A 12,936-nucleotide genomic window follows, 5' to 3' on the forward strand; every position below is an offset into this window, starting at 1 on the left:
GAGACTATCTTTGAAGTCGTCAAGGCTTCCAGAGAAAATGTCATGTGCAAGAACACTTGATGACACGTGGAGACTCACGGGTTTAAAGCCTTAATTATTAGCTGAAAAGATGGTCATTCAACTCACACAGACAGTCTGCAGGACAAAGACCAGGTAATCTACTCATATGTAGATGAAACTCATTGCCTGATGCATTTCTAATAGAAAACCATAATGCTTTCAGGAAATGCCTTCTGAATTATGGGCAATAAAAGTTTTTCAAACTGAAAATATACAATACAGCCGTGACAAAATGAAATATTTCTTTGCATTTCTCTTGGAAATATAATTTTCAACTAGATCAAATTGTATCTGCCCCTGGTGGTACAAATTGTTAAGCCCTTGACTGCTAACTTAAAGGTTGATGGTTCTAACCCACATAGTAGCTTCATAAAAGAAAGAGCTACCAAGCTGCTTCTGTAACGATTACAATTCAGAAAACATTGTCAGGAGGTTTGCTTTGTCATGTGGAATGGATGTGAGTTAGAATCTGCCTGATGTACCTTACCCTATGTGCTCATATGTTTGTAGTATAAGTTAAACATGATTCCAGGTACTTCATGAAATTTGAGGACAGTGTGTCTTGGTAGCATAGGGGGTTATTTGTTGTACTACTAATTGTAAGGTTAACAGTTCAAAACCACCAGCCATTGTGTAGGAGAAAGCTGTCACAGTCTGTGTTAAGATTTACCGCCTTAGAAAACAGATGGAGGGTTAACATGAGTCAGAACTCACTTGAAGGCAGTTGATTTAAGTTTTGGTTTTGGCGTCTAAAAGGAGGGCAATTTGAAATTTAATTATATACCCCATTTCTCTGTGTACTTAAATTATTCATTGAGAAAAAGGAAAATGTTAACATTTGCTAAAAGGGTGAGAAGGGGAAATGTATATCTATATATCTGTATCTATATAATCTGTATATATTTCTTTATGTAAAATTACTTGCTGCGCATCAGAGAGCTGGACAATGACAATTTCCCAGAGGGTGTAGGCTTTAGAGAATGACATCAAGCTTGGAAGGGTAGAGGGACAGTGCAGGAAAGGAAGACCAAGGATGAGAAGGATTGACACAGTGACAGAGGTCATGGAGGCAGGTATATCAGAAACAGTGAGATTGGCTCAGGATAGGCCAGGATTCAAAGTTACTGGGCATTGAGTCATGATGACTTGACAGCACATAACAACAACAACAACAACAATAATTTTATCTTTATACACACATACATATATATATATATATATATATATATAAACATACATACATTCATATATACATATACATATATGTGTGTGTGTATATATACATATATATATATGGAAGAGATTGAGATTGTTCACAGCTTTAGTTTCCTTGGCTCCACAGTCAATGCTCATGGCACCAGTAGCCAGGAAATTAAAAGGCGCATTGCCATGGGAAACTCTGCTGTTAGGGACCTCTCCAAAATACTGAAGAGCAATGGTGTCTCTCTGGAGATTAAGGTGCGTCTGAACAGACACTTCACCAAAGAAGACATTCAGATGGCGAACAAACAAATGAAGAAATGTTCAAAATCCCTACCACTAAGAGAGATGCAAATCAAAACGACTATGAGATATCATCTCACCCCAGTAAGAACAGCAAAATTCAACAGAGCGGCAAACAACAAATGCTGGCAAGGTTGTGGAGGAACTGGGACCCTTATTCATTCTTGGTAAGAGTGTAAAATGGTACAACCACTATGGAAGGCAGTGTGGCTCTTTCTCAAAAAGCTGGAAATAGAAATACCACTTGACCCAGGAATTCCACTACTGGGAATATACCCTAAAGAACCCAGAACTGCCACCCAAGCAGATATAAACACACCCATGTTTATCGCTGCTTTGTTCACAAAAGCAAAAAGTTGGAAACAACCCAAGTGCCCGTCAACAAATGGCTAGAGAAGCTGTGGTATTTTCACACATAATAATGAAATATTATGCAGCACTGAAAAACAAAGAATTTATGAACTATTATACAAAATGGGTGACCCTGAAGAGCATTTTGCTGAGTGAAATATCTCAGTCACAAAAAGACAAATACTGCATAGTGCCACTGTTATAGAATAGGACTGACATGGGGGTTGGGGATAAACAGAAAAGAGGGGCTAAATAATGTACACAGCATTGAAACAGATGAGGGAGAGAACTGTATAAATGATATGATTAGGTAGTATTGGCAGGACAAGAATAAAAGTTGCATAATAAAGTGATTCCGAGTTGAGGTGAGGGAACTGCATAACAATGAAAAAAAAAAGTGAGCTGGCAGGGGGAGGGAGACAGGGACGAAAATATGCAATTATGAATGAATGGAAATTAAAAAAAAGAAAAAAAGTAGGAATGGAGGTGGGTCACCTAACCTGGGAAATGGGCAGCCAGAAGTCTCTGGTCCTTCATTCCCAGTCTCCCTGGCCCAATCTGCAAACAAATGAGAAAACCAAGTGCATTTCAATTCCAACTCGGGTAATCCCCATGTGTTGCAGCATAGAACTGCTTCTTGGTTGTAACTCTTTCAGAAAGAGCTCTGATGACTATACCAGTTGCTCTGAGGGAGAAAGATATGTAGTATCTTCCCAAAAGGATTTATAGCCTTGGAGGAAATGCAAAGGAGAGTCACTAGGAATCAAAACCAGCTTGATGATAATGAGTTTAATCTTTACATGTTTACAGAAGATTTCAAACCTGTCTTTTGTAATGTTGGTAAATGCCAACCAACAACTTTTAGGTTATTGTTAAGGACAATCTGTTTGTGTCACCCAAGGGCCACCTCTACCATGAAACCTAATCACCTAGTCAACCACTGCACCCTGAGAGGTAAAATCAGCTCTCCAAGACATCATTGGGCTCTGTTGTTCTTGGAATCAGTATTTGAATAATATTTAGTGTTTTAGATTAAGAGAAACAACATTTACAATAGCAAGAAAATGGAAACAGCCCAGAGGCCCATCGAGAAGTAAATGAATTGAGAAATTGTGGTAGAGTCACATAATGGAATACTATGTAGCACTAAGGAACAATGATTTCATAAAATATTATAAAATATGGAAGATACTAGAGAGTATTATGCTGAGTGAACTAACTAGTCACTTAAGGACAAATACTGCATAAGACCACTATTGTAAAAATAGGAGAATAACTGAGTAAGATATATATCAATGTTCAAAAGGGGAAGGGGAGAGGGGGAAGAGGGAAAAAAAGAAGGAAAATGAGCCTGGACTCCTTAGGAAAGTGGAAGCCAGTGAGCAGAGTAGGGTGATAAGGAATAGGAAAGATTCCGTGAGAACGTGAAGAGAAGAAGTGACAGTAGGCAGAGATCAATAAAAATTATATAAAATACTATGTATAGGAGTGATTGTATAAAACAAAATGTATAGGAATGATTGTAAGTGAATCAATAAAACCATTTAAGATCTCTTTTTCTACCGTCAACAGATCTATAAAACTCATCTGACTGTAAAGCTCTCTATAGGATATTCTGCTCCCATGGGTGTGCACAGTAATTTCTACTGAGTCTTTGCATTTTGAGGGGCTGGAGTCATGCAGAAACAGGACTTACAATCCTCAAGGCCATAGCTAGACCCTCTTCTGACAATATGGCAAATAAGATCTCTCTTTACATAGCCTAGGTCCCACCGAGATTTGAACTCGGATCGCTGGATTCAGAGTCCAGAGTGCTAACCATTACACCATGGGGCCAAGGTCTCTCTTTAGACTTCCTCATAAGAACACCCGCATGATTTCGTGGATAGGTTTAAAAACCACTAAAAACAATGCAATGCAAAGTATTCAATGGCTGGTTATTCCAAAATAAATTTGTCAGATTTTTTTTTCCCCTCTCCAAGATACTTCCAGGTAGACTTAGTCTTCTAACCTTTTACTTATGGGTGTGAATTTAAACGTTTTGATCTACTGAGGATTCAGGAAGGGATTTAGCCTTTTTTAAAACAAACAACAGAACTACAAAACTTGTAAAATTCCTAAGCTGGGAAATACATAGCTTTAACACAGCCTAAAATTAGGCAAAAAGGAAATTTGGCGGAAATGGGCAGAGCAAAATAATAGTAACATCAGTAATAATAAGAGAAAAAACTATAACTACCATTTTTTGTTGTTGTTGTTGTTGTTGTTGTGATGTGCCGTTAAGTCACTTGTGACTCATAGCGTCCCTATGTACAATAGCTCTGAACCCTGCTCTATCTTGAGTCAACTTCAGTGTCTCTGATACACCAACCCCTGTTACCCCAATCACCTAGTCAATTTCATCCAGGGTCTTCCTCTCCTGCGCCTGTCCCTCCACCCTCCCAAGCATGATGTCCCTCTCCAAGGACTGGTCCCTCCTTGAAACATGCACAAAGTATGTCAGATGGAGCTTCAAAATCCTTTTCTCCAAGGAGCAGCCTAGTTTCACCCTTTATAGAATTGACCTGCTTGTTCTCCTAGCAGTTCATGGTATATTCAATACTCTTCTCCAGCACCACAACTCATTTGTCTGTCAGTCATAATGGCATTTTCTTTCACAATTTTATGTTTCTTCCACAAGAATCTAATCACTTCCTTTTAAAAAGTGATAAAAATAATATTTAAAAGAATAATAACTATTTAGCTCACGGAGCTAATGGTGTCCCTCCGTTCCCTCCCTCCTAAAGCCCATATTTGCTATTCTCATTAACAAATCACAAGACTTCAGGACAGGACTTTTCCGCTCCAAGATTAAGATGGAAGTATGCTTTGTATCAATAATGCTGGTTAGTTCTAGTAGTAATGTTGTACAAGAAGCCAGCTATCAGAGATCTGGCTCTTGTGTGGCCTGTCAATGTCTTTCTTTTGGCCATAGATTGGGTTGCTACTCTCAGCCAGCTGGCCATTATTTAAAGTATGTCATTAATAGATAGCAAAATGATTTAGATGGATTAGTAAAATCTATCACAACTAAACACACATCCTACATTAAAAGCAGTGCTGGTCCAGGCCATCCCGTCCTCTCTGCATGTGGAGGAAGAGGCGATGCCAGATCTCTAGATGAGGTTCCTCATATCTGGGGAAAGTAGGTCAGCAATAGAGAGACAGACCCGAAAGGAGGCTCATTGACAGTGGCTGCAATGGGTGATTCTGAGGTTGCCTCAGGCCAGGCAGGATTTTGGTTAGCTGTACATAGAGCTGCTATGAGTCAGAGCTGACTCCGTGGAACCTAACAACAACAACAGCAACAGTAACAAAAGCTTAAGAGACTAGTGGGTTAAGCAGAGTATACTCTTTCTTTGTTAATGTAGGAGGTGTAAGAGAAGAAGCTAGTTTCTAGTGGATCGAAATCCAGATTTGGAAAACTCTGGTGATGACATTTTGCCAGATATGGTTGCAAGAACCAAACATGTTGTAAGGAGATGCTAGATTGTTTGCTGTGGGTTGACTGTGTAACATTTCCACTGTTAATTATGTAAGAAAGATGTTCTTTCTTTTCACCCTGTGAGACTCTCGCACTGAGACTATTAGATTAGTTTCAATGTAAGATGTGAGTCTAAAAGGTCAGTTTGAGGGGTTTGCAACAATGCGAAGACAAGATGAAGAATCCAAGAAAAAGACATTTTCTCTCTTGAGTCAGATAGAAATAAAATTAGCTTGATGAGTGTCCAAAATTATGTCAGTTTCAAAAGTAAAAAAAAGGCACATGTTTGCTATGTGATGATAATATAAATGGTACTAATAATATATCACATTTCTTCTCAAAGCATTTTTAAATTTTGTACCTGATTTTTAAAATATGCACAAGCACAATATACTTAAAGTAATCTGGCATTGCAAACATTTTGCAAGTTTTAACTTGAAAAGGCTGCTGTTAAAAATCTAACTTTGAGAAATACAAAGTTCAAACAAGTGTGTCATTTGAAGGCAGGTGTAGACATAGATCCAAATAAAGTCAGCTTCAGCCACAGGCATGTGTGACCACTGAGGATGTCTTTCTGGTTGTTATAAACCAGTGGTCCAAACCACGGATTTCAAACGCTTCCCAAGCACTATCCTTCCATTTAAGCATCTACTCTTTAATTAATGGAATCTATGGATGGCACAAATGACTGCGTTCACATGCACGCAGAGAAATTTTACAAGAAAGGCTTCTGAATGATCCTGACCTGAAAACCCTTCTGAGCCCAGTTCTACTCCACAAACATGGAAACACCAAGAGATGAAATCACCCACTGTTCCTTATTTGTTTCTTTTTCAGTATGTCATTTTTTAAAAAGGAAACTCTGGCTCTACATGATTCCAATGAAGATGAAGAATTGAACTTTGTATGTGTGCAATCTTGAGAATCAAAGAAGAAAAGGACGGGACACAGAAAACCCCAAGAACATTAATCAGATGACCAAGGTTGGCTGACTGCATGAGAACTCAAAGCTTTTCTTTTGCTCGGTGAGCATGAAAGATTTTTCAGAGCCCATCAACTCCTAGGACAATCGTTTTCCCACTTGCTTCCCACTTTCAAACAGCATTAACCACCACACTGTTTCAAAGGTCCCAAAGCCCAGTGCTGTTCCCTTAAAGCTGTCACTTCATCACTCTCTCACTCCTTAGCCTCAGAGACAAGGCTGGAAGGTGGAGCTTTAACTCCCTTCACTTTAAATTTCCTGCCTTTTGTCACTTTAAACCAAGTCCTTGATCTTCTATAACATGATATGTTGGTTTTTGTTTGTTTGTTGTTTTTTTTTTTTTTTTTAAAAAAAGACCCAAAAAAACAACCACCAAAAACAATGCAAAAACCCAAACTCCCTATTGGGCCAAGGAGTAGAGAGAGGAATTTAAAGTTATTTTTAACTGACTGCCTCCTTAACCTTGAGGGACATCCCTAGAGTTGAAACCCATTGGAGTAATAATAATAGCTCCCAAACTCCCTCCCTGCAGACAGCTCCAAGCATCAGTATGGAAAAGCTCTTTCTAAGCACTGTCTCTGACTGGCCCTTTTTGTTTCTGCAGATTCCACCTCCCCCACCCCCACCCCAATTACAAATTTTAGCTAAGGGGTGATCTGCAATTGTAAAGGGAAATAATTGAAAGGGGGCATCGAGGAGGGACCACTGTTTTCTGCACTAATTAAAGCAAAGCCTGCTTGTGTCAGCCTGATCCCGCCCCCCCACACACACACCATGCAGAGGGATGATCTACACAACACACACAGCTCTGAGTCTACAGGGACTTACATTTGTAAATTACAATTAAAAGTGATGTCTCTTCGTTGATTTATACTCTTCTTGCCAAACTTGAGCACTGCTGAATCTGCCAAAGGTTTGCTTTGAAATTTAGAGCTTTCCAAATGTGATCATTCTCACCAAACACATGGAGTCCTGCTTCCCAAGACAGGAGTGGCTGGAGCTTTATTCCAAATGAATGCTGGTCCTGACTGAGTAGACCGAGCTGGAATTCCATGCCACTTGGGTGTTTAGGGGAAAACGGGATTGTTCTTGACTCTTGATAGTGCCCAGGTTGGAGAGGAGAAACCCTCAAGTAAGTTTCCCAACCCAGCTCAAGCTGACTTATCAAGTCAGAGAAAACACAAACATGCCTGTACTTTGTCCTACGAATTCTAAGAACTTCTAATGTTACATAGCTCACGTGAACGTTAGTTAAAGCCCGGCCACCCCTCAAGTATTCCCTTTACAGCTTTGTGGCTGTCCTCATTCCTTGCTGTTCATGACTATGATTATTTTACAAGCCCTTTTGTAGCAGGGTTTATTTGACTTCACCTTTTACATGTGACTTGGTTTCTGACAATCTGGGAAGGGTAGGACCAGGAGAAAGGCCCTCTGGGTGGATGGAAGGGCTGATGTAGGAAGCAGACTCCGGATTAGAGAGAACTCCTGAGAAGACAGTAAACTTACTTCAGAATTTCTTGATTTTTCCAGTGTGACTATCTGTAGAACTGAATGCCAGATTTTAATTTCTTGGTTTTATGAGGCTTCAGAGGTACAGAACGAAATCTTGGCCTACAAGCAGGATTTTAAATTTTTTTAAAATTCTTTTTCCTGATGAAGAATGCAGGCATGAAAAACAAGGTGCAGCATCCGTTTTCAATTAAAAAAAATAAAAATTTAAAGCCTCTCCCTCTGGGCCTGGTGCTAAGCCAGGTGAGGGAATGGGTGTGGTCGCTGAGAAAGTAGTAAGATGAAAATATCCTCTGTCTCAAGTAACTGTATATCCTAGAGGGACGGGTTTTGGGGACCTCCCCCCTCCTATTCTAGTAAAGGAAGGTATGCTGTTTTATCATTTTATTGAAGCGCTCTCTTTATTGCTAATTTTGAAAGGTACAGATTTTGCCCTCTCCTTTCTCTGTGCATCTCTGATTTGTGTTTGACCCCATGGGGGTAAATATTTGGTGGCCAGCCATTCCCAGGGGTGGTAGACCCAATATACTGAATACAGAGGCGTTTTACTTCACTGAGAAATGAAGTCAGGCTCCAGGGGATAAACAGCCATCCATAAATAACCTCTCCAACGTAGCCAGAGGAAGGTAGCCAGAAAGAAAGCCTGTCTGGGGGCCTTCTATTTTGTTTATTTTGCATAAAAGTTTTCTTTGTCTAGGTTTGCACCAGCATAAAAGCACTTTCAGTAAAGCAGGCAGTTACAAGAAAATCAAAAGGGAAAGGGGGAAAGTCCCATCTGGAAAGAAAGTGACTGTTGCCCTTTGAAATGTCAGGAGTAAATGAGCTCACGTGACATTCTATGACTGAAGAGTGAGGCTCAGAAGAGAAGGACATGGCGAGATTCATGCCAAGTGTGAACCTCTATAGTCTCCCAAGCTTTGGGTATGTTTCAGGAGAGGCATTCCTTGAGAAAAGGCACCCTGCTGGGAAAGGTGGCAGGTCAGTGAAAGAGGAAGAATGTCAAGAGTTGGACTGGCACGCCACCATTGGCTTGAGTAGGGTCTAGTTGACAAGATTGGTGCAAGATCGAGAAAAGGTTAGATTTTGTTGTTTATGGAACCGCTGCGAGTTAAAGACATCTAACAGCAAGGACAAGATCCTCCCAGTCATTGCCCAGTTTGGTACACCTAGAAATAGTTTCAATTCTTTGACTCCTTCAATATTCAAATCCTACCTGCTGTTCTGAGGGAGAAAGATGGACAATCTCCTCTGGAGCTTTTTACTGGTCTATGAAAAGCTGCTGGCAGGTCAGCTTCTACTCAAGGATACCTAACAATAACTGTGGCAGAGTGCATAGTTTGTTAGGCTGCTAACCAAGATGTAGACGATTCAAATACACAAGCTTCTAGGAGAGAGGAAAATGGCCAGTCTCTTCCCTTGAAGAGTTGGGGGACTCTATTATGAATCACTCTATTATAGTAGTGGATTGCCTTTTGGTTTGCTGTGTCAATAATAGACCAGATCAAGACTTAGAGAATACCATGGACTGCTAGGAAAACAAACAGATTTGTCCTGGAAAGGGTTAAACGAGGTGGCTCCTTGGAGGCAAGGATTCTGAGGCTCCGTCTAACATACTTTGGACATGTTGTGAGGACAGACCGGTCCTTAGAGAGGGACATCATGCTTGGGAGGGTGGAGGGACAGCGCAGGAGAGGAAGGCCCTCTATGAGGTGGATTGATTCAGTGACTGGGATAATTGGGATGGGAGTGTCAGAGACAGTGCGATTGGCACAGGACAGAGCAGAGTTTAGGGCTGTTGTACATAGGGTCGCTATGAGTCGCAGGTGACTCGATGGCACATAACAACAACAACATCTGTTTTGATAATCTGGAGGAAATGTACTATAATGTTATTTTGAAGATTTAATTGCTGTATTTGAATGAGGTAAATTCAAACTAGTAGGTCAGGGGTGGGAGATTACTTAAAGGAATTTCTACTTTGAATTGTATTTACTTTGCATGTTATCGTTGACCTTGATTGCAGTTTGGGTACATAAAGAAGAATTTAAAAATATTTCTTTGGTTGACCTTGGTGGCATAATACATAAGGGACCACGCTCCTATCAGCTGCTCTGCAGGCAAACGTGAGCATTCTCCTCGGGTGCAGATGTATAGACCCCAGTGGCGGGCTGCTGTCGGAGTGACAGTTGGTATGTATATAGGTCTGCTAGTCAATTTTAAGAAATTAATTTTAAAATAACATCCACAGACCCTAGACTATTTAAGTAAAAATCACCTCCAAGTGCTATTAATAGACAACTACTTAAATTTGAAAGAATCTGGAAATCTATTTTCCTTCCCATTTCTCTGGTATCTTTCTCTTTATTTTTTTAATCTTCATCACCCCAGGTCAAATATTTATCCTTTTAGAGCCTTGTCATTACAATAAGCAATTGCCTTGGAACTCTCGCACCACTGTATCCCAGTCTCTATTTCTAGATTAATTACCTTAAAATAATGCTTCACATCACACAGTCACTCTGCGCTAAGTTTGTGTTGGCACTCCGCTTCCTAAAGAAGGAAGTTCAGGCTCTTTAATCTAACTTTCCTTTGCTATTCCAATTTTATATCCATTTACTTCTCTAACCGAACTCTAGAAGCCACCCTTTTAAATCTTTCAAAGCTTTTCAGGATCCCTATTTTTGTTCCAGTATCCTTATTTTTCTATACAATGCCATTTGTGTAATACTCTTTCTTCATCTTGATGTCTTATGGTCTAATTCAAGATCAACATATTTCTTCAATGTTTTGTATTATTTTTGTTTACAGTCTTGTGAAATAATAGACTTTTCCCATTACGATGGTTCCTTTTATGCATGCACGTATTAACTCTAACTAGATTACAAATCCCTTGATGGCAAAAACATTTTTTTTCTTTTCCAAACTTATTTGTCTCAAATTTGTATAAAGAAAGACTTACTTTATAATGAATACAGTTGGTGGTATGTTTTTTTAAAAAGATATGACTATCAAGAGGAACATTCCTTTGTCAAGATAATTTTGCTTTTTTAAAAAGGAAGTGAGATTACGCTCAGTGCCAATAACTTATAAAGAAGATGGATTCTCAATCAGAAATGGAAATCAGAAATAAGTTTCTAGAAACAGAGTTAAGAAGGCAGAAGATATTTTTTTGTATTATCCACTTAGTAGAAATTTTATATCCAAAAAAGGAGGTCTAGTGACATAGTGGTAAAGAGTTGTGCTGCTCACCCAAAGGCACACAGTTCAAATCCTCCAGCTGCTCCACAGGAGGTAGGTGGAAAATCTCCCTCTGTGGGATTAACTGCCTCTGAAAATTCACAGAAGGGTTAGCTATAAATTGGTTTGGCTTCTTAGTACACAACAACAGCATATATACAAAAGGCAATTGTTGTTTTTATGTGCTGTTGAGTCGCTATATACAAAAGCCCTAAACCCTGCTCTATCCTGTGCCAACCTCACTGTCTCCAACAAACTCACTCCCACCACCCCAATCACAGAACTGATGTACTGATTAAAAATCCAGAACTCTTTAAGGTGACTCTGCCTCTGCTAGCCTATAAAGCAGAATAGATCTCTAGGACTTCCAAGACTGTAAGTCTTTCCAGAAACCCAGTGCTAAACATTTCTCCCACAGGAACAGCTGGTGGATTTGAATTACTAAACTTTTAGTTAATAGCTCAGCACTAATTCTTATTTCCGCATCTCAATTCATTGCCACTGAGATGAAATCAACTCATTGCTTACCCTCCAGCAATAAATAACATGGAGAAGACTGCCCACGTTTTTCATATGGAGCAGCTGATGGGTGGGAACCACCAGAGAGGTGTGGCCTTTGAGTTAGCAATGGTCCTACCCACAGAATATGCCACCAGAGCTCAATTTTACTTAGATATTTTTAAGTGGTTATCAGCAATTTAAAGAAAACTACCCAGGAAAGAATGTGCAGAGTTGACTTCAACAAATAAACCATCCTACATGAATGCATGTTTTCTAGAATATGCTACTAATTTTCTTTTGTTATCTTAAATCATTCAGTAAAATCACTTTGTTGTAACCTGAGAGATGTAAACTAAAAAACTCAAATTTATCCCCATCATATTGGACCCCTAGCAGGTTTTCAGGAACCAGTAAATGGCACAAAAGGAGACTTACCATCTCTTATTTTAAGTATGTTATCAGCAGGGATGTCTGTGGAGAAAGACATGCTTAGAATAATCGGACAGTGAAGAATAAGACTTTATTCTTATGCTTTATGCTTCTTTGTCTTTCTCCCTGAGAGCAGGTGGTGAATTTCAACTGCAAATGTTTTTGTTAGTCACCAACACTTAACCTACTATTCTAACAAGGCTTCTTGATAACATTAATCCTCTGACCTTTCAGTTGGTTCTGACTTAAAGTGATCATCTTTGCGGTTATGTGGCTATAAATCTTTACAGAAAGAGACAGCCCTTCTTCCCCTCAGAAGAAGGTGGTAGATTTTAATTGCTGACTTCCCAGCTAGCAGCCCAATATGACATGCATCGTACGTTACATTATAAACCAAACCAAACTCATTGCCATCAAGTCTACCCGGACTCATAACAACTCTCCATGCGGTTCTGAAGGCGATAAATCCTCAATGAAAGATCCTGTTTAAGTTATTGTTGTGCCATCTAGTTACTATTGACTTAGAGATGACCCTCTAATGGGTTTTCAGAGGTTATTAATCTCATCGCAGGAGATGATACATTTTTCCTCTCCAGAGCCAGTTGGTAGATTTAAACTATGTACCTTTAGGTTTGCAGTACAACTCCTTACCACTAGGCCAACAGATTGGAGTGAAATTTGCTAAATATTCTTTATTTCATCATTTTCAATGTTAAAATTTTAACACTGAAATATAAAACATTCAATTGTGACTCTTTAAATACTTCATGTTTAATCATATATATTTAAGTATGTTACTATTGTTCAATGAAAGGACAGGAAGAGAATGCATGAAAATTAA

The 12,936-nt window shown here is 39.3% G+C and overlaps 1 non-coding gene across 1 annotated transcript; it reads right to left on the reverse strand.

Moving 5' to 3' along the window:
- Positions 1-3,678: 3,678 nt before the first annotated feature.
- Positions 3,679-3,750, reverse strand: TRNAQ-CUG. Its single transcript has one exon. It is a non-coding gene; the product is annotated as a tRNA-Gln (tRNA).
- Between the last annotated feature and the right edge of the window lie 9,186 nt (positions 3,751-12,936).

The sequence above is a fragment of the Elephantulus edwardii genome, unplaced genomic scaffold (assembly GCF_000299155.1).
Source record: "Elephantulus edwardii isolate Elephantulus edwardi_28Jun2011 unplaced genomic scaffold, EleEdw1.0 scaffold00014, whole genome shotgun sequence".
Classification (NCBI taxonomy): domain Eukaryota; kingdom Metazoa; phylum Chordata; class Mammalia; order Macroscelidea; family Macroscelididae; genus Elephantulus; species Elephantulus edwardii.